Consider the following 24,571-nt stretch of genomic DNA (forward strand, 5'->3'; position numbering starts at 1 on the left):
TGTACAGCCAATTAAATAAAATCCAGTACATTTTAAATGTATCCCTTATTTGTATGCCCACAGATTTTTGATGGTCAGTTAACTTATAGGAGTAATATATGATTTTCTTTCATGCTTTTCAATAAACTATTTGTATACTTCTTGTTCACCATGCATATAGCTTCCGACATGAGACTTTTTGTCCACTTAAACATACTTTCTCCATGTTTTTCTTCCAACAGCATAGCCTAATGATTAAAACAGAGGACTAAGCTCTACCCATAATATTTGTTGTCTGCCAAGAAGGGTTTGTGTACATGGGGAAATTTTACCAGCATAACTATAGTGATGTGATCATACTGCTACCAGTACAATACCCCATGTGGACAGTCTTAAATAAGTAAATTTTCCCCATGTACACAAGCACTACTTCACTTAACCTCCATGCCTCAGTTTACCCAGCTGCAAAAATGGCACATTTATCTTTTCTCACAGGGGTATGGTGAGGTTTATATTATTTTTGGAAGGTGTTTTAAGACTCTTGGATGTAGGACACAGTACAAATTGTTTATTATGGTGAAGTATAAAAAAATCTGCCTTTTTTAAATGAGCAGGTTGTCTTTTTAATAAATATTTAAAAACTGAAATAAAATGCTGGAATTGTTTAAAGCCATTTAATAAGATGCTCTTTTAAAAAAAATCCTTTTGGAAGAGTTTATTTTCAGGTTTTCTGAGCTGATGTTTCTTTACTGCAATGTGTCAATACTCTGATTTAGGAGAGTTGAGTCAAGAGTCCTGGGCTAAAGCTTGAATCTTGCCAGCATCACAAATTAAGTAAAATAAGCTGGCAATTCTGGCTTTTGCCAGGGCCCAAAGGATTTACAGCAGCCAGCCCAGAGTGGAAACTTTGCTTGAGTATAAAGCCTTCCATGAAAAACAGAAAGTGTTAGGGAGTTAGGTTTGCTTGGCTGGGCATTCACATCCTATTTTTTAAATATTAGAGGGGAAAACTGACAGATCACTGTTGACTGAGTCTGCCCTGGCTACAAATAGATCTAAATGATGGTTTATGTTTCAGGATCATCAAATCAGTTTCAATCTCTGTCTGCCTTGCTGTATGAATAAGCTCTGCCCTTATGTTCCAAACTGGCATGAGATGAAGGAGGAATAAATATTAGATCATTATACAGCATCGATGGCAACCACGCTGTTGGGTGCTGTGTCTATTTCCTCCCAGGCTCATTATGCATGGGTCCCCATCAGCAGTTTATTTTTGTTTTAAATACCCTAAGTAAAAAGAAAACAAGATGAAGTTCAACAGCAACATTGTATTTTAAAGTCAAAACTATCTACTTATCAAGGTTACAAGAGTGAAAACACAACACAGCCAAATCCAAAATGATACGAGAGGCAAGGAATGTTATCATTCTCCTTTTAGGGTTGACACAAAATGTTTTATATGGATAAAATTAGGTATGTGGAAGTATATTTTGCATTAATTGAAAACAAGAAAAAAAGCTGCAGCAACCAACATTGCTCATAGGTTGAAAAGGGTTTTGAAAGATATTTACATTTACTAGGAAAACCAATCATTCCCGTGCCAAAGATTTCCACTCAGTATCCCAATTAAACAGGTGATATAGCATGCCCTAACAGAGAATGGTGGAATATTTGACATTGACAGAACTTCTTTCATCCCAGGCACCTCTCACATTATATCCATACAGCAACATGGAACTATAACAGCTTCTGAAATTAAGTGGAATAGCCAACGCTGCATAGGGTTCTGCATAACAGTTTAGGGAATGGAGGCAGGAATTTTGTACAATTACAAAGAGCAAACCCCTACTCCTACAAGACACATTAAGTCCACATGCAGCCAAAAGAAGCTTCCATTTTTGAAATCCTGCCTGGAAAGCCAATAAATGGAACTCAGATGGAGATGAAGGTCTGAGATAACCTACCCATCTTAGGGTCTTTTATTAGCATCTATCAGAGCAGTACCTAAACATTTCCAACCTGTTTACATATTCAATCTGAGTCTTTCAGTCCATCACAGCAGATATCTGGGGTCTAGTTCCAGCTCCACCACATACTTTCTACATGACCTTGGGTGACTCACTTAACCCCTTGGAACTTTAGTTGCCTTATCTGTAAACTAGGGTGATGATATTTTATCGCCACTGGGATTTGAGTGAGGTCTCAGTAAATGAGGGTTGGGAAGTGCAGAAACTATTAAAGCTCAGTTTGTAAAAGCAAGACTAGAACTGAGTGCCTCTTGGCTCCTATTCTCATGCACATTGTTGTAAACCATGAAGCCATGGTAAGAGAACAACCCACCATCCTTTTTATAAGAACTGTGACTGCCTGGAAAATTGTATGGGCAAGTTCAGAACAATTCAGGGGACTACGGAGGTTCATAAGCATTTAACTAATGACTCGGGCTGGTTGGGAATTTTTCTGACAAAACATTTCTCATTGGAAAATACTGGTTTGTTGGAACAATGTTTTTATGGAAATGGCCAGTTTCAACAAAACTTGTCAGGAAGGTTTCTCAGGTACAGTATGGAATTTCTGGTTAGAACCAAATAGAGAGACAGCAATCCCTACCCTACAACAGCCAACAGACAAATGTTTATGGCAGTCGCCTGGGATGTGAGAGGTCCAGATTCAAGTCTCTGCTCTGCTTGATTTGGAGTACAGATTTGAACCTGGGTCTCCCACATCAATACCTTAACTACTGAACTATTGGCTATTCTGGGATGGGTCAGTCTCTCTTTTTGTGAACATTTTCAAAAGCTCTCAAGTTTTTATTCTATGGTGGAACAAAAATATGTCAAAACCTCAAATTTTATTTTGTAAAATGGAAGTGTGGTTTTACAGCCAGCCCTACTACTGACACACACAGTGCTCTTTAGATCTGCTCAGTTGGCAATTTGGAAACACCCATATTTCAGTCAAATGAAACCCAAATTTCACTTGGAACAAGGCCATGTACTGATCCTCCATGAGGGCTATTTTCCTGCCAGTGGGCAGCTTTCATACCTGAGCCATTTTAGCTGTGGTCTGGGTGGAAAAAAAGGCACGATTTTTTAATAGAGAAAGTCTGATCTCTCAACTGTCCTCTCAGTCAAAAAACTATCGGACCATTTTCGTTCAAACAAATGCGCACTGGGGCAAAGATCAAGTATGGAAAAATGTCACTCTGAAAAGGTAATTTGCTTGACAATATTATGAGTATTTGAAAATGTGGGGGGATGGATTATAATGCAACTATTTTTCACCCTTAGCTATATCAGTCACTACCAAGCACCATTCAGTGTGCAATCCATTGTAAACTGAACTGCTTTTAACTCTCTTTTGCTGTGATCTCCCTCTATCTACAACCACCTTATGAACACTACTGCTCCTGAGTCAGTATCTACAGGTCAAATGGATATCACCTCAGCCATCTGCCCTAATAACTCTCTCCTGCAATGAAAGGAGACTAGAGCTGTTTGGGAGGTTTTTCAAGATTACAGATATTTTTGTAAGTCAAGAGAGTGCTGAATCAATATTAATATATGCATTACTAAGGCTATACTGAGAAATTGTTTATTATACTAGCTGTTCACCTCTATAGTATCTTGGTTCAAATGTAGCTCAGTACTCTCAGTCTGACTGTGAATGTGAATTTCTCCACCACCCATGTCAAACAATCAGACAGCAGTCAGCCCACTACTCTTGTGAAGTCCACTATTAAAGGACAGCAATTCTGAATGTAGTGTATTAGAAGAGAGATGAGGGAAGCTTGTACACTGCCTCATCCTACCTAATGTGGACAGTCTCTCACATTCATGAAAGGAAGGATGGATTATCTTTAGGTTAAGGAACAAGCATGGGAGCCAGTGGATCTGAGGTCTATTTTGGCTCTGCCACAGAACTGCTCTCTGACCTTGAGCAAGTCACCATCTTTATGTACCTTGGTTTCCCCATCTGTAAAATAAGGATAATTTCACCTACCTCCCAGTCATTTTGTAAGGCTTAGCATAAACGTAGTATTTGAGATCCTTGGATAGAAGGTACTAGAGAAGTGTCAGGAGAAGCAGTAAGAAAGCGTCAACATTTTTAAATGATGGTCTCATTTGCTGAATGTTGGAATTTTTTTATTTAAGCTGAACAGATTTAAATCAGCAAAAGATTAAAGCTGCTGAACTTTATTTAACAAATGCATTTAAAGAGGCACAACGTTTCTTCCTTTGTGCACCATCTTTCTGTACAGCAACATGGACTGCTAGGGTATGTCTACAGAGCAGCTGGGGGGAATGCTTCCCAGCGCGGGTAGACAGACATGCATTAGCTCAGCTCAAGCTAAAAACAGCAGCACGGCAGGAGCAGCCTGGGTGGTGGCTTGGGGTAGTTGCCCAAGTACAAACCCTTCTGACCCCCTCTGGCAGCTAGCTTGTGCTGCTGCAGCCACACTGGTATTTTCAGCACTTAGCTTGAGCAGAGCTAGCATGTGTCTCCCTCCCTCCCAGCTGCTGTGTTGACATACTCTTAAAGGCCAAGTGGTTTCTGAATACATATCTTGTTAATTTGGCTGTGGCTCAGCAGTAGGACAGCAGCTCTCAGCACTTCTATGATGAGTTTCCAAGTTCATGGTGATGTTAGGACTGTTTGTCCTTAAAGTTGACACAAAGGCACAGTAGCACAGAAACTGTCTTGATTTCTGAGACAGGGCTAGTGGTAGGGCTAGTTGCACTACTCTTTCAGCAACCCCTAGCTGCCTAATACAGAGAAGGCCGAGTTTTATTCTTTCAGGTGAAGGTGGCAGGCAGCTATCAAATGGGGAGGCAGGAGATTGAGGGGAGAATGCACTAAACTCTGGAATTAAGAGGGATGCAACAGCCTACATTCATACTTCAAGTAGGGAAAATAATGACATGCATATACAATTACCATACTTTTGGACATAAGCGGCTATTATACTTAGGATCTCCAGAGCTCAGAGCACAAGCTCACAAGCTGAAGGCAGGAGAGTCTAGCGGACATACCACTGGACCGGGACACAAGACTCTGTTCAGCTCCTGGCTCAGTTACATACTTACTATGTGACAGTGGACAAGTCACGTAACCTATCCTGTGTCTCAGTTGCCATTTATCAAATGGAGAATCAAACATCATTTAATTATTGGGAGATGCTCATATACTGTGGTGATAAAAGCCAAATATGTACCTATGTAGAACAGAGGTCCCTCAGCTGAGAGCTGTGGCAGAATCATATCCTCTGATACTGGCACAGAGGTGGACAGACAATACACACTGAACAGAACATACCAACAATGCTTTTACTATTATGAACAAAACCAAATTGATACAATGTTACTGTTAAGATATTGAATGCAAAAAAGCCAGGCAGTTAGTTTCCATATAAACTAACACTGCTTATTTGCATGAATTTTGTCTTATTATATTTAGTGATAGCTTTAACCTCTGAAATACACCATACCAAACCCAGTAAGATAAATTATTAAAATATGTTAAAGAGATCAGATAGTTTCTATGAGATCGGTAAGTGCTTGTCTTTTTTATATTTAAAATCTTACCCACAACATTTTAGCAGAGTTTGCACTCTTTTCTTTCCTAAAAGAGTGCAAAGGTGCTAAATAAAGGCACATTTATTTAACATACTGGACTGTTCACTGCAGGTATTTCCCACTGTGTAGTGCACTGGGGGAGCACCCAAGTGTTGAGATTGCAAATGTCAGAGTCTGGCAATAAGGCTGGCAGACTTGTTGAGCCCTTTCTGTTCCTTCCTTCAACGGGCTACATAGGAGGACCAGCTGGCTGTGTGCAGAGAGAGTCTCAAGGCTGAAGAAACATTCAGCTCTATTCAAAGTTACATTTTGATTAGCATGGTAGACAGCAGACCCTACATGTCTGGTATGCTATTTTCACTTGTACATTTCTTAATTTTAAGTGAATGTGGTATTCATGAACAGAGGTAATTTAGCAGACCTGAAACAGAAATACTCACTCTCTATTTCCTAATCATTTTCCTCTAACCTGACAAAGCACACATTCCTCACTGAGGACCAGCTCCAGGTCAAGATTAAAATTTTATATTCTGAACCAATTTCAAGCTAGCCAAGAGCAAGAAAAAAACTGGCAATTTTCCTAACATGTGAAAAATGTTTTTTCATGCCCTGACTCAATAATGGCTGAACGATTTTCTTCAAACTCAAAAACACACACACTCACCTATTGCCCAAAATAAAGCATGAGATTAAGCCAAAAGATAATTTTGGGGAAAAGTTTTAAGCTATTGAAGACAAGGACGTAGAATGAATCTAACTATAACATCCTAGCCACTATATTATCTAAATCAAAGTACTAGACATTTGTTAAAAGTTGAATGTTGTTTTCTTATGGCACAATAGCTTTTCTCTCTCTAACTTGTAATAACTATGGCATTTCCCTAGAAAATGTGCTTATACTCACTAAAAGAAATTGATAGAAGAGTAGCAAAATAATATCCTGACTTCCTAAAACCATATTAAATCTAAACCTCCCTCACCAAGATTCTTACTGTGAAATATGAACTTAAAATGATGCCACGTTTACTTCTGTGAATTTGGTACATTTCAATACTTATCAAAAGTACCAAGTGACCATAATTAGAGACCGAAGCCAACAATTTATCTACAAAATAGATACAGTGTTGGTAGACTTCCCTCACACCACACCACTAGTGTTCCTCAATCTGTCATTCTCGGGACCACCTTTGGGGGCAGGGAAGAAGGGAAGTTTGTTTTCTTTGAGACTTGAGGTTTGTGTTGAGCCTGCCAATAAGTTCCCTCCATCTGTGATAAGAGTCGTTATACTGTAGACATCTGTCCACTGGATTGAAACCACACATATATATACTGAAATCAAGATTTTTCAAGAGTGGCTAGTGATTCTGGGTGCCTAACTTAAGCACCTTAAAGGGACCTGATTTTCAGAAAGCAGGTGCTCAACACTTTCTGTAAATCAGCCCTTGTTTAAGGTGTATCAGTTAAATAACCATTAAATTGGGGCATCCAAAATTAATAGTCGTATTTGAAAATCTTGGCCCAAGATTTAGATGCTAACTTTCTGTAGTATTAATCTGGGCTGGACTGGAAGCTGTTCAACAGAGCTGACAGGCTTCACGTTCCTTTGTCAATCCTCTACCCGTAGCTCTCAAGATGTCAAAGTACTTCCAGGTGGTGTAAGGAGCCCCTTCTGTTACAGTGGTGAAACATCCATTGGTCTTCAAACATTGATGTTAACTGTAGCCCAGTCCATGACTTATGAATTTCCAGACCAACTGAGATAAAAAACAACATCACTTTTCACCCTGCATGCCTTCTTTGTGTTCTCTGTCAGTTCTCTGTAAGTTTCTTTGGTATAAAGGGAAGGAATAGATTTTTGTTGGTAAATGTCAATTTCACTGTACAGACAAACCAATTCCATCAATAATAAATGAAATGTACAAATAGGCAAAGTAAGAAAAATGCTGCTTGAGAATTTATTGGAATTCCATTTAAGGATATTTACATTGTATATTTTGACATATGAAGTTGACTATTTGTGTTTTAACCGTTATAAAGATGTAACTTTTTGAATGTCAACGTCTAGTGTCATTAAATAATTATTTTCTGACCCCTCTCATAATTTCTTGCAACTGTGAACATTTAAATTGACAAAAGTTGGAAAAAAAATACTTAAAACACTGATATATGTCGAAATTATTTTAAAAAATTGAATCTGCCACGCCTAGGAATAAAGTCAAGCACAATCAAATTTGTGGAGACCAAAGCAGGAGTAGCAGCAAATACACAGCAAGCCAGAAATAAACTGAAATGGCTAAGAGCTTAGAGCATTGGGAGCTTTCAGCTGTAAGTAGAATATGTGCACGTAGTTTTTTTGAATGCCCACTAGTGGTGGTTCTAATTACAATATTTCACACAACAGGAAATGTTTGTCAGACTACATTACCCAGACTTCTTAAATGACACACCCAATTTCCCGGTAAGGAGTGAAAAACAAAGTGTGGCAGATTGTTATCAGTGAAGTTCACAATCTCTATCTAACCTTACAAAATAAACATCCTACATTTGTGCAATATACTGCAGGCAAAAATATGAGAATCTATATTAAAAAATAAAATGGTCCCAGAGAGGAAAGAATTTACTTTTACTTTGCCCCCATAACATAGGCCTTATATACACATATAATATATATATATATATAATATTATGAGTCCCATAGCTGCTATGGATTGGAAGAGAAAGGAGCCATAAAAAGATGTCTATCTTAAGAAGTGACCCACAAAATAAAAAGCTTGGGAACAGTCTCCCTATAGTCAACACAATATTGTACTAGGGTCTTTATTTTTGTTTTTTTTTGGTCTGTTTGGCATCATTCCAAATAATTTTTGATAAAGTTTCTTCCCTGCGATATCCAAGCTACAGTGTACTCTGAAAGTCCCCTTGTTCGGAGGCAATTACTAAAATACACAGCATTGGAGTCAAAGGCCTCAGTGACAAATTACAAATACAAACAGATTTTGCATGCTTTTTGTAATAGTTTAATTCCCTCACTTCATTGTCCTACCTATGCTCCAATAGAAAGACACTCTGCACACAACTCAGTACAGTACATGCACATGGGTTTACATTTTCTTTCTTTAAAAGAACATATTTGACTGTTTTAAAATGAAATTATTAGCAAAGACAAGCTAATTAGGCAATGACAATTCAGACAGTACAACCAATCAATAACAGAGTACATTAGCAGGACCGACAGAGGTGTGAAGCTGATGTGTTATAAATCGCTATATACTGACCTGTAAAAATGCAGTGTTTCCTTAACATTCTGCACAATAAAAAACTAAAATGCTATATAAGCAAGCCAACCTGAAATGACACCTAGTATTATAAATGGCCTAATCTATATGTTAATACTGTTGTATCACATAACTGCAGCAAGACTAAGATAACAATATGACTTTGGGGTTTCTATGGCTACATCCTGGGCTAACGTGCCTGAAAGGCCTTGCTGCTGACACCACACAAGCTTTCTGAGTGCTTCTCTTTGGTTATTTATGATATGATTTATGATAACGACAACATCTCCTATTTTCTCCCCTCGTCAGATACAATAAATTGCCATCGTTAATCACCGCTCTTGGTAAAGCTATGATTACAATAGTATAATAGGGCCTAGCTATGGTAATATTGTGTATTAAGGTGTTTTTTTTTCCCTTTATAGAAATATGCACAAGTAGATCTCTTTAGACAATGTCAATATCTAGAGTATTTTAATAATCTTCCTGTAAGTAATTCTGGAAGAGAATTCTATTACATCTAAGATTCTGTATTGTTCCTCTTGCAAAGATCAAATTTATGATCTAAAGACTTGAAACCCACAGAGTTTCTATTTGTATCTTACAATTCTCAAAAGTAATACCAGGGTTTTATATGTATTTTTCTTGACAAAGTGAAGCAGATGGTCAACCTTTTCACCTACGTTTCTAATCTTATCGGATAAACTTTTAAAATGAGGAATAAGTATCACAGATCTTACTAAAAACAAACACTGAATTCATATACACCTTTTAAAAGAGCTTTATACATAAATTCCCTTACATAGCTCTATGCCATTACAGCTGAAAATACAATATTTTATGTCAGACTCTTATTACTATCCAGTATTAAGGATATCCATTCATTAACATTATAATATTTCATATGTAAACTACTTATTCTTGCTAGCCCAGAATCAAACTGGCTATTTACTACACTATTCTAGCAGTAGCTAAGCTAGCCAAATAATTCTTATCTGACATTCTTGAATTTCCTAGGTTTCATTCACAAATGAGTTCCTAACCTCCCTGTAGGCATTCAGGTACTCTGAATATTGAAGAGACAAACTATTATTGAATATCGGAGTAGAGCTAAGAAGCCCCAGACAGGATCAGGGCTCGATTGTGTTAGACACTATACAAATGCATGCAAAGTCTGTCCTGAAGAGTTTACAAGCTGTTAAGACAAACAGAGGGTAGGAAAGATGATATAGTCCGAGGCATGCACTTATTATATTAATGAACATATTTGCACGTGTTTTCTTTATTTTGCTATTACAAATATTTGAAGTAAGAGTCAGCTATGCCCAATCTGTCCTTCAACCTAGCCATCATTATTTAGCTGATTTCCTATAGGTGCTGTGGCAGACGTAGGTCTTAAGGAGAGATATGAAGAAGGAGACGCTGGCAGCATTATCATGATTATAAGAACAGCCATACCAGGTCAGATCAATAGTCCATCTAGCCCAGTATCCTGTCTCTGACAGTGGCCAGTGCCAGAAGCTTCAGAGGAAATGAACAGATAGGATAATTTATTGAGTGATCCATCCCACTGTCCAGTCCCAGCTTCTGGCAGTTGGAGGTTAAGGGACACCTAGACCATGCGGTTGTGTCCCCAACCACCTTGGCTAACAGCCACTGATGAACCTGTCCTCCATGAACTTAGCTAATTGTTTTTTGAACCAGTTATACTTTTTGCCTCACAACATCCCATGGCAATGAGTTCTACATGTTGACTGTGTGTTGTGTGAAGAAATATTTCCTTTTGCTTATTTTGCCTGTGTTTCAAAATGCTGCTGTCAGCACCACTGGCAAAGTGCTACAAGAGCATGGGGTGATCATGCTGAGTAATAATTCTGCGGGCAGTTTCTTGCTTGAGTTAGTAGCAAAATACAGCATATTCTGAGATGAACTATCCCAGCCCTTTTAATCTCTCCTCAAATGGAAGCTGTTCCATACCCGTAACCATTTTTGTCGCCCTTTTCTACACCTTTTCCAATTCGAATACTTTTGTTTGAAGAGGCAACTAGAACTACACACAGTATTAAAGGTGTGGGCATATCATGGATTTATATAGTGGAATTATGATATTTTCTGTTTCATTATCTATCCCTTTCCTAATGGTTCCTAACTGTTAGTTTTTTCGACTGCCCTTGCACACCGCACAGATGTTTTCAGAGAACTATCCACAATAATTCCAACATCTCTTCCATGAGTAGTAACAGTTAATTTAGACCCTATTACTTTGCATGTATAGCTGGGATTATGTTTTCCAATGTGCATTATTTTGCACTTCTGAACACTGAATTTCATCTGCCATTTTGTCACCAGTCACTCAGTTTAATGTGATTCCTTCGTAACTCTTCATAGTCAGCTTTGCACTTAACAATTTTGAGTAATTTTGCATTGTTTGCAAATTTTACCACCCCACCATTCACCCCTTTTTCCAGATCAGTTATGAACAGCACAGATCAGTTCAAAAAGGTGTTCCACATTTTAGGGGGAGCATGGAAGATATCGGAGTCTGAAACCACTGACCTATTTCTACACTGTTATTAATAGCTAACTTCAAAGTTCAGATACAATGGTGAAAGGTGTGGTATGAGAACGTAGATCTAGAGATAGAGTATTGGGAAGCACACCTCTACCAGATGCTCTTGGAAATTGGTAATGAAGGACAAGATATTTACACTTGCATAAGGCTTCCTCCCACTAAGGTTAATATTCAAGTACCTTGAGTTGACTTATCCAAACACAGGCTTAGATAATGCAGTTTCTGAACACTGAATCAGAAGAAGGTATTTAAACCTCAGTTAGATAATTAAAGCAACAGTTAGACCTGCACTTCACTCACCCTGAGAGATTATAAATAAAACATTGCAATACACTGAACAGTTTCTTTTCGACCTAGACCTTAATGTATTGTAAAAAGTCAAGCATATCAACTCTTCAGTGAGATGGAAAGAAGTGTCCTTATCACCGTCAACGATTTTGGCTTGGGTTCAACAATTCTCACTTTCAAGTTAATCATCTATATGTCCTTCTCCCTATTGTTTGTTACCCTCACTTGCTGTGTCACATGGAAAACTAGAAGGAAGTTATTTGGGGGCAAGGACAACATCTATATTTGTTCTTTAAAGCACTTAGCTCACTTTTGGGCACTGGAAGAAACAAGGAAGTCCACATGCCGAGAGACATTGCCAGTCCTCCAGGATTGTCCTGGACTCTCCAGGAATTAAAGATTAATTTTTAATTAAAGATTATATCATGTGAGGAAACCTCCAGGAATACGTCCAACCAAAATTGGCAACACTAGTCTCCATCAGACAATCAAATGAAACAATGAATAACGTAGTACTGTCCAAATAGATCTCAAGCACACTTCATAAAGCCTAGCAAGTCAGACAGGGGAGACTATTTTTAATATAGGAATTGAATGAGATACAAAAAGTAAGGACTTGATCCTCAGCTAGTGAAAACTGGCTAAGCTCCATTGACTGTATGGACTGAGACAAGTGAAGCTTCAGTATCTTTTCAGATTGCCACAGCTGGAAACAAGTCATGGCAATTTCAAAAATTGTTGCCATTGACCAGAAATTCTCATTTCATTCTCCCTTATAAAGCAAGCAAACAAGTCACTATTTTCCCCAGAGGGAAAGCAGTCTATTATCTAAACCATATCCAGCAGGGTTTATTGTGTACTCCAGCTGTTGGCAATAGGTACACTGAGTAATTTCTTTAAAGACATCAGCAGCCCATCGACAACACTTAGGGATTTTTTGTGTTCCATCCAAGTCAATGTCCTTAATCAGCCAAATGTCAACACAGAATGATACATGCAACTCCAGTTTGTGACTACAATTCAATAGCCACCATACCTTTTGTGTATACATGTAGATGATATACACCACAGAAGTCAGCATTCTGAACCAAAAGTGATGTGTTCCTACTATGAATAGGAAAACTCTTTCATCCATTGGGATGTATCCGAAGATGCACTGTATGTAAGGGAGCAGTATGACTGCTCAGAGCTCCGGTACGAAACTGCAGAAAAACCTGAGTGTCTCTGGATTAAGTTTAGAAGTGTGAGCAACAAGAGTGATGTAGTGGTGGGAGTCTGCTATAGACCACCGGACCAGGGGGATGAGGTGGATGACGCTTTCTTCCGGCAGCTCGCAGAAGCTACTAGATCGCACACCCTGGTTCTCATGGGTGACTTTAATTTTCCTGATATCTGCTGGGATAGCAATACAGCGGTGCATAGACAATCCAGGAAGTTTTTGGAAAGCGTAGGGGACAATTTCCTGAGGTTACAGGGACAAACCATCCCAATGTGTCGAAAGAATACTAAATATGGCAGGCGACCAGCTTGGCTTAACGGTGAAATCCTAGCGGATCTTAAACATAAAAAAAGAAGCTTACAAGAAGTGGAAGGTTGGACATATGACCAGGGAAGAGTATAAAAATATTGCTCGGGCATGTAGGAATGAAATCAGGAGGGCCAAATCGCACCTGGAGCTGCAGCTAGCGAGAGATGTCAAGAGTAACAAGAAGGGTTTCTTCAGGTATGTTGGCAACAAGAAGAAAGCCAAGGAAAGTGTGGGCCCCTTAATGAATGAGGGAGGCAACCTAGTGACAGAGGATGTGGAAAAAGCTAATGTACTCAATGCTTTTTTTGCCTCTGTCTTCACGAACAAGGTCAGCTCCCAGACTGCTGCGCTGGGCATCACAACATGGGGAATAGATGGCCAGCCGTCTGTGGAGATAGAGGTGGTTAGGGACTATTTAGAAAAGCTGGACGTGCACAAGTCCATGGGGCCAGACGAGTTGCATCCGAGGGTGCTAAAGGAATTGGCGGCTGTGATTGCAGAGCCATTGGCCATTATCTTTGAAAACTCGTGGCGACCGGGGGAAGTCCCGGATGACTGGAAAAAGGCTAATGTAGTGCCAATCTTTAAAAAAGGGAAGGAGGAGGATCCTGGGAACTACAGGCCAGTCAGCCTCACCTCAGTCCCCAGAAAAATCATGGAGCAGGTCCTCAAGGAATCAATCCTGAAGCACTTACATGAGAGGAAAGTGATCAGGAACAGTCAGCATGGATTCACCAAGGGAAGGTCATGCTTGACTAATCTAATTGCCTTCTATGATGAGATTACTGGTTCTGTGGATGAAGGGAATGCAGTGGATGTATTGTTTCTTGACTTTAGCAAAGCTTTTGACACGGTCTCCCACAGTATTCTTGTCAGCAAGTTAAAGAAGTACGGGCTGGATGAATGCACTATAAGGTGGGTAGAAAGTTGGCTAGATTGTTGGGCTCAACGGGTAGTGATCAATGGCTCCATGTCTAGTTGGCAGCCGGTGTCAAGTGGAGTGCCCCAGGGGTCGGTCCTGGGGCCGGTTTTGTTCAATATCTTCATAAATGATCTGGAGGATGGTGTGGATTGCATTCTCAGCAAATTTGCGGATGATACTAAACTGGGAGGAGTGGTAGATACGCTGGAGGGCAGGGATAGGATACAGAGGGACCTAGACAAATTGGAGGATTGGGCCAAAAGAAATCTGATGAGGTTCAATAAGGATAAGTTCAGGGTCCTGCACTTAGGACGGAAGAACCCAATGCACAGCTACAGACTAGGGACCGAATGGCTAGGCAGCAGTTCTGCGGAAAAGGACCTAGGGGTGACAGTGGACGAGAAGCTGGATATGAGTCAGCAGTGTGCCCTTGTTGCCAAGAAGGCCAATGGCATTTTGGGATGTATAAGTAGGGGCATAGCGAGCAGATCGAGGGATGTGATCGTCCCCCTCTATTCGACATTGGTGAGGTCTCATCTGGAGTACTGTGTCCAGTTTTGGGCCCCACACTACAAGAAGGATGTGGATAAATTGGAGAGAGTCCAGCGAAGGGCAACAAAAATGATTAGGGGTCTGGAACACATGACTTATAAGGAGAGGCTGAGGGAACTGGGATTGTTTAGTCTGTAGAAGAGAAGAATGAGGGGGGATTTGATAGCTGCTTTCAACTACCTGAGAGGTGGTTCCAGAGAGGAAGGTTCTAGACTATTCTCAGTGGTAGAAGAGGACAGGACAAGGAGTAATGGTCTCAAGTTGCAGTGGGGGAGGTTTAGGTTGGATATTAGGAAAAACTTTTTCACTAGGAGGGTGGTGAAACACTGGAATGCGTTACCTAGGGAGGTGGTAGAATCTCCTTCCTTAGAAGTTTTTAAGGTGAGGCTTGACAAAGCCCTGGCTGGGATGATTTAATTGGGGATTGGTCCTGCTTTGAGCAGGGGGTTGGACTAGATGACCTCCTGAGGTCCCTTCCAACCCTGACATTCTATGATTCTATGATGCAATATGTGCCCATGAACAAAAGCAATCTTCTTGATCTGGCATAGAAGGAAGTAACTGGTGATAAAGGTTTAATAAAGCTTGACAAAATTAAACTAGTCTGTTTTCGGATGGGAATTTCCTTCTCAGCACTTTCAAATGGGACTTGGCTGACTAAGTGGGAGAAAAGCTTCAATAAAGGAAAGGGTTTATTTCAGAAGGGTTTTCTTAAAGCTACAAATCCTATTGAGTACGTCTCTCCCTGTCTTTTGGTCTGCCTCTGCCTTCCTTCCTCCACCATGTGTCTCTTTCTAACCCTTCCCTGCAAAGGGCCTGTAGGAAAACAATCAGGCAGTGATTGCCTATACATATACACAGTAGCACTTCTCAGGCGGCACTCAACAGTCATTTGAAACTGGATAGGATAGCCCTATTCTAACTCAGTTTCAAAATGCTGCTGTCAGCACCACTGGCAAAGTGCTACAAGAGCATGGGGCGATCATGCTGAGTAATAATTCTGCGGGCAGCTTCTCACTTGAGTGAGTAGCAAAATACAGGAGGGCATGGGAAAATTTAAACCACATCCAATTTAAAACCTCTGCTTCTTAGGTTGACCTTATAATTTTTCAGAGATGTCTACTACAATCTACTGCTTCTATTTCCAGGACCTCATGGATCACAGCAACACCCTCAAATAAATCTCACTTCCAAGTGAGTTCAAAGGCTGAAAATCGAGCAATCAGTGCAGTCTGTTAGACACACTCGGAGCTGTAGAGCTGTTACCAAGCACAAAAAAAGGTTAAAGGCCTTTGCAAGCCCACTGTTTTAGTAGCTATATTCACAAAACTATGCAAATAAAAAATTCTTATACTGCTGCAACTACCGGAACACATTTTTACATCACAACTAAGCTAACCATCAAACAGTGGAGTAACTGGAGAAAACAGACTCAAAGATGTGGGAATCCTACCAATGCCAGGAGAGAGAAGGGATGACAGCTGTCCGAAGCAGGGTGGTATGAGGACACATAACATAAGGCTACTGCATAAATGTTGTGTAATGAAGTAAAAACAAATTTTTAATATAGTGTCTTCTGGCCATGTACCTGGGAACAGAGATCCACAGAAATTAATCATCTCTGTGAAAGTCTCCCATATCCAAATTTCAATCTATCCTCTCATTCCAGAACCATAAAACCCCACACACCCTTGGTGAATAACTGCAACTGCTACAAGCCTCTCATAAACAATGTGTGAGGTTGCACTTTCTACTCACTCACTCTTACACATGTAGCACTCAACAGTCACTTTTAGCCAGCTGTCTTCATTCTGATGCAGTGTCTGCCCCCAGTGTGCAGAATGACCTTGACAAAATTCTGAAAAAAATCTCAGGACCTGGGGCTCTAAAGCTGTTTTAGAATTAGGTTTGAATAATTGTCCCACAATATGAGTTTCTTGATTAATTGCTTAAGATAAGGCCTCCTTTCCCTTGCTGGCCTCCAGTGGCTCCCCCTACTTCCCATAATCACTTTTGTCTCGTTCTTCTGTACATTGGGAACTGCTAAGAGAAAAATCAGAGATACACCAATTCCATTACTTGAGGATTAGCCAAGAGATAACCCTATGTATTCCATTACTGACCATTTGAGTAATTATTCAATCAGTTTAGTCCATGTGAACGATGCACTAATTGTTTTCTAAGGCTTGCTCAAGCTGTATATCAAACTAAGTGAAGTTAGTTATGTCCTTTAACAACAAAACTATGTTCAGGTTGCAAAAGAAAGATGAGAAACTGCTTGCACTGAATTCTGTTTTTGTTTTTTTTAAAAACTAATTAGGCTGCTGAAGATCTGGCTGCATAACGAGAAAGTTGGGGATCTATTCTGACCAGGTAGCTACTCAAACCAATCAGATTGTGAGAATAATGTAGACAGAAAATTGGCAGAACGTGGCCTTTGCCGTCTAAGTTATACAAAATTGGTATTCAGCCACCAGCATTTTTGGCAGCAAATCAGGACACACATCCAGTGTGCAGTGGAAGGAGGGACAGGGAGAGGAAAAAAACAAAACAAAATACGAACAAGTGGCAGGTTTAACCTAAACAAGAAACTTGCACACATTTATAAAGCACAAAAGTTAGACTGTTCTGTGCCCCATATTAATGCTGCATTTTCTTCTAGTAAAACAGCTTTCTTTTCTTAAACACACGGGAACATCCAGAAAAATAGGAAAATAATAAATTGATTGGTCAATAATTGACCTTCACTGAGTAATTAAGTAAATCTGACTTATGGCCCAGTCTTTTATTTTAAATCCTCCTCCACTTTCCAGAGATTTCATTTCCCTACATAATCTTCCACTGTCTTGGTTCTGAGAATCATCTACTGACTATGTACAGAGTACCATTTACTGACTGTGTCAGAGAGATTCTGCTCCAATTGAAGTCAATGAGAACTTTGGGCCAAAGACCTCAATGGAAGAAGTACTGGTCCTTGTTTGTAGCCAGAGTTTATTTCCATCTTGATGCGCAAGTCTCACATATACAAGTTTCAGTCTATCCTCTCATTCCACACAAATAACAGCCCTATATTTTCAAAACCCCCATAACTCTGACTGCTTCAATAGAATGCATATGATACCTTGAATCAGCAGTTTAAGGCATTGTTTTCTCATAATAATCAGTGCTCTTGCTGTAGACAGAAACAACCAAGGGCTTTTCTGGAACCCCAATGGGTAGCATGGATATTCTAACAGTTTTGAAAACAAGTTAATATAATTTTGCAATTTAAACCATGTTAAATTGTTTTCTAAACTCAATGAAATTTTTGCTAATGCAGATTTCACACTGGCTTCTAGAAACCCAGTTTTTGTTTGTTTGTATACTGCATGAATGGGGGATTTATCTATGGGAGAGTGCATGAGCGACTGGTATTCTCAGGATTCGGTTAGGATGAAGAGTGAATCTTCTCAGGCGTAGCAAGGGAGACCCTTCCAAGTTAGGATTAAAGCCACTGGTGGGGAAGCTTGTGTTTTAATGAATCAACTGTCACAGAGAACACTCAGTCAAACTCCTTGCTGCCTTACAATTTGTTGGTGAACAGGACTTGAAATTCATTGGGGAGGGGATTATCCTCCCATGGTGGCACGTAATTTTTAAGAACACCCACCCTATTTACCTAGTTACATGCCAAACTGTAGGCAGCCGTTTGACCCAAATCCTATTAGCAACAATCTGTCATTACCTCCTTTACCCCCAAAGAACTATATTCTGGGATGTGTCACAGAGAAATAAATTAAAATGCAGGAGATAAAATGTATTCAAAATCTCTTCCACAATTTAGATTGTAAATTCCTGGGGCAGGGACCTGAGCTGTGTTTGTTAAAAAGCTGTGTGCTACACTGAGACCCACGTGATTAATAAACCACAAATGTAAATATTGATAATTTTCTTTCCCATTCCTTTGTTTCTTCCTCTTGTTCTGACTCCTGACATTTTTGCTCACCTTTATATTTACTTATTTCTTTTGTTTATTCCACTCTCTGTGACAGTAACATTTTTTCTTGTTCAAGCTGCTGCTGAGGATATTTCATGAGCTACTGAACGAGGGAAAGAGTGGACAGCCAGAGAAGAGAACAGAGTGTAGAGTAAGGGACAGGAAATATTGAACAAGAAGGGCATGATGCACTGGATCTAAAAAAAGAATAAGGGAAAGAAGAGGAAACACAGAGAAGGAATGGTAAGTAAACATTAAGAAGGTGAGCAAAAGCTGGGAGAGGCAGATGAGAGGAAGAAAGAAGAAAAAATAAGGAAAGCAAAAGACACAGATCAGAGCCCTGCCACATTCAATGCACAAAGGGCAAACCCAATGAGGCAGGAGCCCTTATCTCTGAGTGAGCACCTAGAGCAAAACAGTGGGTAAGAATGGGATACCCTTGCTTACATTGAATCTGAATCTTTCCCATACTATCAAATGCTGCTTAGGGCACCAACCAGTCTCTGCCATCCCTAGCTATGATGGGCTGCTCTTTCTATGTCCTCTACGTTAAGTCCTATATTGTCCCTTTCTAAGGACTCGTCTTCACTATGGGGGTAAGTCAACCTAAGTTAGGCTATTCTAGCTATGTGAATAACGTACCTGGAGTTGACGTAGCTTAGGTCGACTTACCCTGGGGTCTTTGCTGTGCTGTGTCAATGGGAGACGCTCTCTGATTGACTTCCCTTACTCTTCTTGGAGAGGTGGAGTACTGTGGTTGACCAGAGAGCACTCTGCTGTTGATTTAACAGGTCTTCACTTGACCCACTAAATCGAGCTCGATTGCAGCAGCGTTGATCCTCCCGTAGTAGAGACAAGCCCTAAGTGCTGTGGGACCGAGGGACTGCTTTGGACAGCCCTTTTCACATGCTCCTCCAGCTGTCCAACAGCACACCTGCCACAGTGGACACTAAGCCTTCATTCTTAACACACGTCCCGGATATTTCTGTCTTTTCTGGATAACTTTGGAGATAAGGAGTTGTTGAAATCTCCGATAAATCTTGGGATTTGTTATAAATTCATTCCATTTTGTACCTGGTATCTTCCTGAGTCATTTGCTTTGCATGGTGTTTAGTCATCTGTTTGTGGATTTCCAGCTTTCACGTCCACACGTTAAGGTGTAAATAACATCTGACTTGAAGATTCGTAGTTTGGTCTTTATCTTGTAGATTTTTGATGACCAAATTTTGCTTAAGCTAGTGAAAGCAGCAGTTGCTTGCAATTTGTTATATTATTTCCTTCTGGAGATCCCTACTATCTTACATACTACTGCCAAAGTATGTGAACTGACTCAACTTTCGTATTCATTTGCCTTCTAACGTAATGCTTGAGTTGGGAGTTGCTCACACAAGTAGCACCTTATTCCACAAGTTGATCTCTTGGCTTCAGTAGGCCTGCTTATCATGTAAGGTACTATTCAACAAGAGCGAGGATATCATAATCTGGAGGAATGAGTTCTAGTGCCATCCAGTAAGAGTTGCACACAGAACTTTTTTCAGACTAACACAGAACTTTGTTTTCCACTCTTTTAATAAACCTAGACAGCATTACCTTAGAAGACATACATTTACTCTCCCTTTCCACTGCATGGTGGACTTTCCTCCTGAACTCATATCTGTGAGTTCACTGATACAGTCCTCTTTCTGGTGAAAGAAGCCACCAGTCCCCTACTCTACAGGGGAGAGAAGAGTCTCCCCTATGTTGATTCTTACTAAAAAGAACTCTGATAGGAGCTAACTTTTTCCCCCAGTGACAGCAGCAGATCATCTCTGTACCCTGAACCTGATCCAACAGAGCTCACTCTTCAATTTACCTTCCAACTCTTTGGCTTCGTACCCCCTTCCACCATATTGCTCTGTAACGGGAAGGTGGAAAGAGAGAGAGTTTCCTGAGCTGGAAGTTAGGGGAAGGAAGATACAGTAGGGAGCAGAAATTACTGACTTAGTACGATGTAACAGCTTCTCTCCAAGAGGACCTCCCACCACCTTTCTCAAAGGACGTGATAAAGGCTCCTTGACCAATAAGTTCAGACCCATATAGGTGTAAGCTGTGTTTAAGTGCTTGACAAGTGTTCAGGAGGCAGTTGGTTCCGCCCCCCCCGCTTTTAAACTGGTTCACCTATTCTTGGTTTCTGAGCTATGGAAACGCAGTATGAAAAATGCTGTTAAGAAAGGTCATCTGTGACTACTGCAATTTTTATACAGGTTTCGTTATGGAGAGAAGTAAAAGGGAACTGGGAAGAGGGAAGAAATACATTTTTGTAGGGTATTTGAGACACTGTGTAAACAAATTACTGCCATTTTTAATGTGTAGCAGAGAATTTCAACACTCTTGCCCTTTATCTCTCAGGCTGGTTCACATCAGAGTAGCAAAAAATATCCATCACTTATTTTTTTCAACTTCTTCAATTACTACGGGTAAGATGGTCACTAAAAAGCTGTATGTATGTAGAAGAATTACACACATTTTGCAAATGAAGAGCATCAAGATACCTTCATTAGGCTAAAAATAGAAATTCATTCTTGCCCTGAAATAATATCCTCACCACGCCATTATTTTGCATAAGTTCCATTACCAAGAAGTACCAGAACCAAATGTATTAGAACAGCATGAAGAATTTTTCTGACGAAACTCTCACCAGCACAATGCATTTGCACAGTCCTTCAATCCACAGATTTCAAAGTAATTTGCAAAGGTGAACAAATATTGTCCCCATTTTACAGATAGTGAAATTGAGGCTCAGGAAAGGTAAATGACTTGACCAGGAATGCACAGCGAATCAGTGCCAGAGCTACAAATAAAATCCAGATTTCCTGACTCCCAGCCCTATGCCTTGCCCACTGGAGCACACGCTCATCTATTTACGTTTTGGCTAATAAGGTGTAGTTAGTTTACAAGCGAATGTACTATATATTAATTGATCTTTGACTATGAGTGGTAAATATGCCCAATGGCCTGTGATGGGATGCTAGATAGAGTGGGATCTGAGTTACTACAGAGAATTCTTTTTTGGGTGTCTGGCTGGTGACTCTTGCCCACATGCTCAGGGTTTAGCTGATCGTCATATGTGGGGCCAGGAAGGAATTTTCTTCCAGGGCAGATTGGCAGAGGCCCTGGGGTTTTTACGCCTTTCTCTGCAGCATGGGGCAGGGATCACTTGCTGGAGGATTCTCTGCACCTTGAAGTCTTTAAATCACAATTTGAGTACTTCAATAGCTTAGACATAGGTTGGGGGTTTCTTACAGGAGTGGGTGGGTGAGATTCTGTGGCCTGCGTTGTGCAGGAGGTCAGACTAGGTGTTCATAATGGTCCCTTCTGACCTTAAAGTCTATGATTCTATGATATACAGGGACTGCATCTTGCACAAGCAGGGGAAGAAGTAGATACAACAGATCTTTCCCATTTGCCACTTCTGTGATTTGTAGGGATATCTGAAAAAATCTAGCTTTGGGGATATGGATGCTCACCACTGTCGTCATGCATTTCTCTTCCATAGAAGCATATGTTTTTCCTGCCCAAGAGGAAGCCATAAGTAGGGTGTTTTTGTTTGTTTGTGGAGAGTGAACTTTAAGTCCTTTGATTTATAAGCTTCTTGAACAATCTCCTAGCCAGATTTTTGTGTGATTTGGAAATGACCAGCCCTCTCACTAATACAGTTTGGGTGAAGTATCACTTTGAGAGGTGTTTTCCTGAATTTTACAACTCTTTTGCTTTAAGGTTTAATAGCTGTAACATCCAATTTTTGTACCACTTCATTTTTTTTTCTTGCTGAGGATTAGGAAGGAGAGAGGGAAGAATTATCTCTGGAGAACTATAAAAGATAGAATTGATTTTTGGTAAGAACTCTGTGGAAGTTATAATACCACCTTATCTTTGTGAATAGCACAGAACTGTTCCTCCATTGAGTGAGAGCCTATCTCAGAAACTATCCTCACCAATGTTATCTCTATCAGAAAAGTAGCTTTGAGGGATGGAAAATAATATACGTTCCTCATTGGTTCAAATGGAGTTGTGTCAAAACCTTGTAATACAGAGTTTAGGTTCCACATTGGGTACTTTCATAACGTAGATGGATTCAACAAATTTGCTGCTGTGAGAAACTATCATGAAGCAGAGATTAATTGTTTCTATGCTGAGTTATGGAATTTAATCAAAGCCACTTATACGTCAATGTACTGACACAAACCCATTGAAATGTCATCTTGCAAAACACCCGAAGCATGCAAGATCTTAGCTGTTACCGTTTTTGTTAACATATAAGTTTTTTAAAATTACCCAAATCCTGAAATAAAAATCCAGCATGTTGATTGATTCCTTGAAGGCAGCATAGTGGTTTGTACTACTTATTCAGAGTAGCTCTTTTCAACAGCCGTCAACCTCAAACCGTCCATTGGGGTGGAAAACAAGTCCCTGGTATATAAGGTCTTTCTTATACGACAGTCTCATTGAAATGTGTATCAACCTCTGAAAAGCATTTTCTTGCCATTGTGGGGTTATTTGTATGACTAACACCTTCCTTTTTATTTTCAGGGTTACCTTGGCAACTAACAGAAGGAATATATAACAAAAATATCTTGCAGCTCCTCAATAAAGAATCTACTGCTTTTGCTGTGCCATCTCTCTCAAGAAAGAGAAGAACTTTTTGGTCATCTGTTGAGGCAAATAATTCTATTCTTAGGACTTCCAGGATTTCTGCTATCTGATCAAATATTTAAACTGAGTCTGCATTCCCTCTGGTGTATTGACTAACAGCTTAGCCAGTTCACTTTGGTGTTCAATGAGCTCTTGTGTTCTGTGACAGAAAAAGCATGATTTTCTGTCCTGCTGAAAAGTGATACTTTTTTCTAGTGCTGAGATTTGAACCCCCTCTAACTAGTTCATATCGGACATAGTTATGTTTTCACAGTATCAGTAATATGCTCTTATCCAGATATGCAAAAGCTTACTGTACAATACAGAAATAATAGTTAAGACAGAATATAGCAGACAGCCTCCTTAGCTGAAAAAAAATAAAGCTAAGAACATGGTACACCCGCCTTCTCTTCCTCAGATTCTGCCATTTGAAATAGTCCTCCTATATCTCTCTGTGATCTTATTTCAGCTCTCGACTAGATACTAATGCCTGGCTCTGGCACTGACCTGCTCTGTGGCCTCCAACAAGTCACTTAGCGGCTATACTTCAGTTTCACCATGTTAAATGGGGATAATGAGTCTTACTTTTTTTTTTTTTTTAAAGTGCTTTGAGATCTCAGTGTAAAAAGCACTGGTTGTTATTTATTATTGCAGTTAATCACCTGTCCAAAAGAAGCTATGCAAATGTAGTGTGCATTATTAATTAATTCTCTTGTGTAGGACTTTATAACATTACTGTTTCATATGCCACAAATTTCTCAAAGGATCAGCACTCATGTCAATATATCCTGGAGAGCAGAGGTCTAAGAAGAAATTGGGGAAACAATTCAAAATGACTACAATTTGTTTCAACTTAATTTCTTCCTCAGATTTCCTATATTTTTGTTTTGGTTATACGGATTTATAGGTTTAAAAAATCATCATTAAACATTGGTTGCTGACATTTTCTTTCATTCAAAGCTACAGGGCCCTGATTCGGTTCTCAGTATCAGGTAAAACCTGTGAGAGCAGATTTAGACGCTAAGCGTCAAAATACATTTGAAACAAAATGAATAAAAAGTGGGAGAAAGAGGATGCTCAGAATTGATTTTTCTAACAAGGCATTTACAGGCACACAAAACATGATCTCCACTTAAAACATAAAATAGTCATTGTGCTGATTTGTTACAGTACGACTTGCTAAAGTATTTGATTCCACATTATCTGAAACTAGGTAGTTATCCGAAGTCTCA

The 24,571-nt window shown here is 39.7% G+C and overlaps 1 protein-coding gene across 3 annotated transcripts in view; it reads right to left on the bottom strand.

Annotated features, from left to right (window-relative positions):
• Positions 1-24,571, bottom strand: part of TAF3 (TATA-box binding protein associated factor 3) — a 140,774-nt gene that overhangs the window by 29,964 nt on the left and 86,239 nt on the right. The window lies entirely within an intron of this gene.

This window comes from Lepidochelys kempii, chromosome 1, assembly GCF_965140285.1.
Source record: "Lepidochelys kempii isolate rLepKem1 chromosome 1, rLepKem1.hap1, whole genome shotgun sequence".
Taxonomy (NCBI): domain Eukaryota; kingdom Metazoa; phylum Chordata; order Testudines; family Cheloniidae; genus Lepidochelys; species Lepidochelys kempii.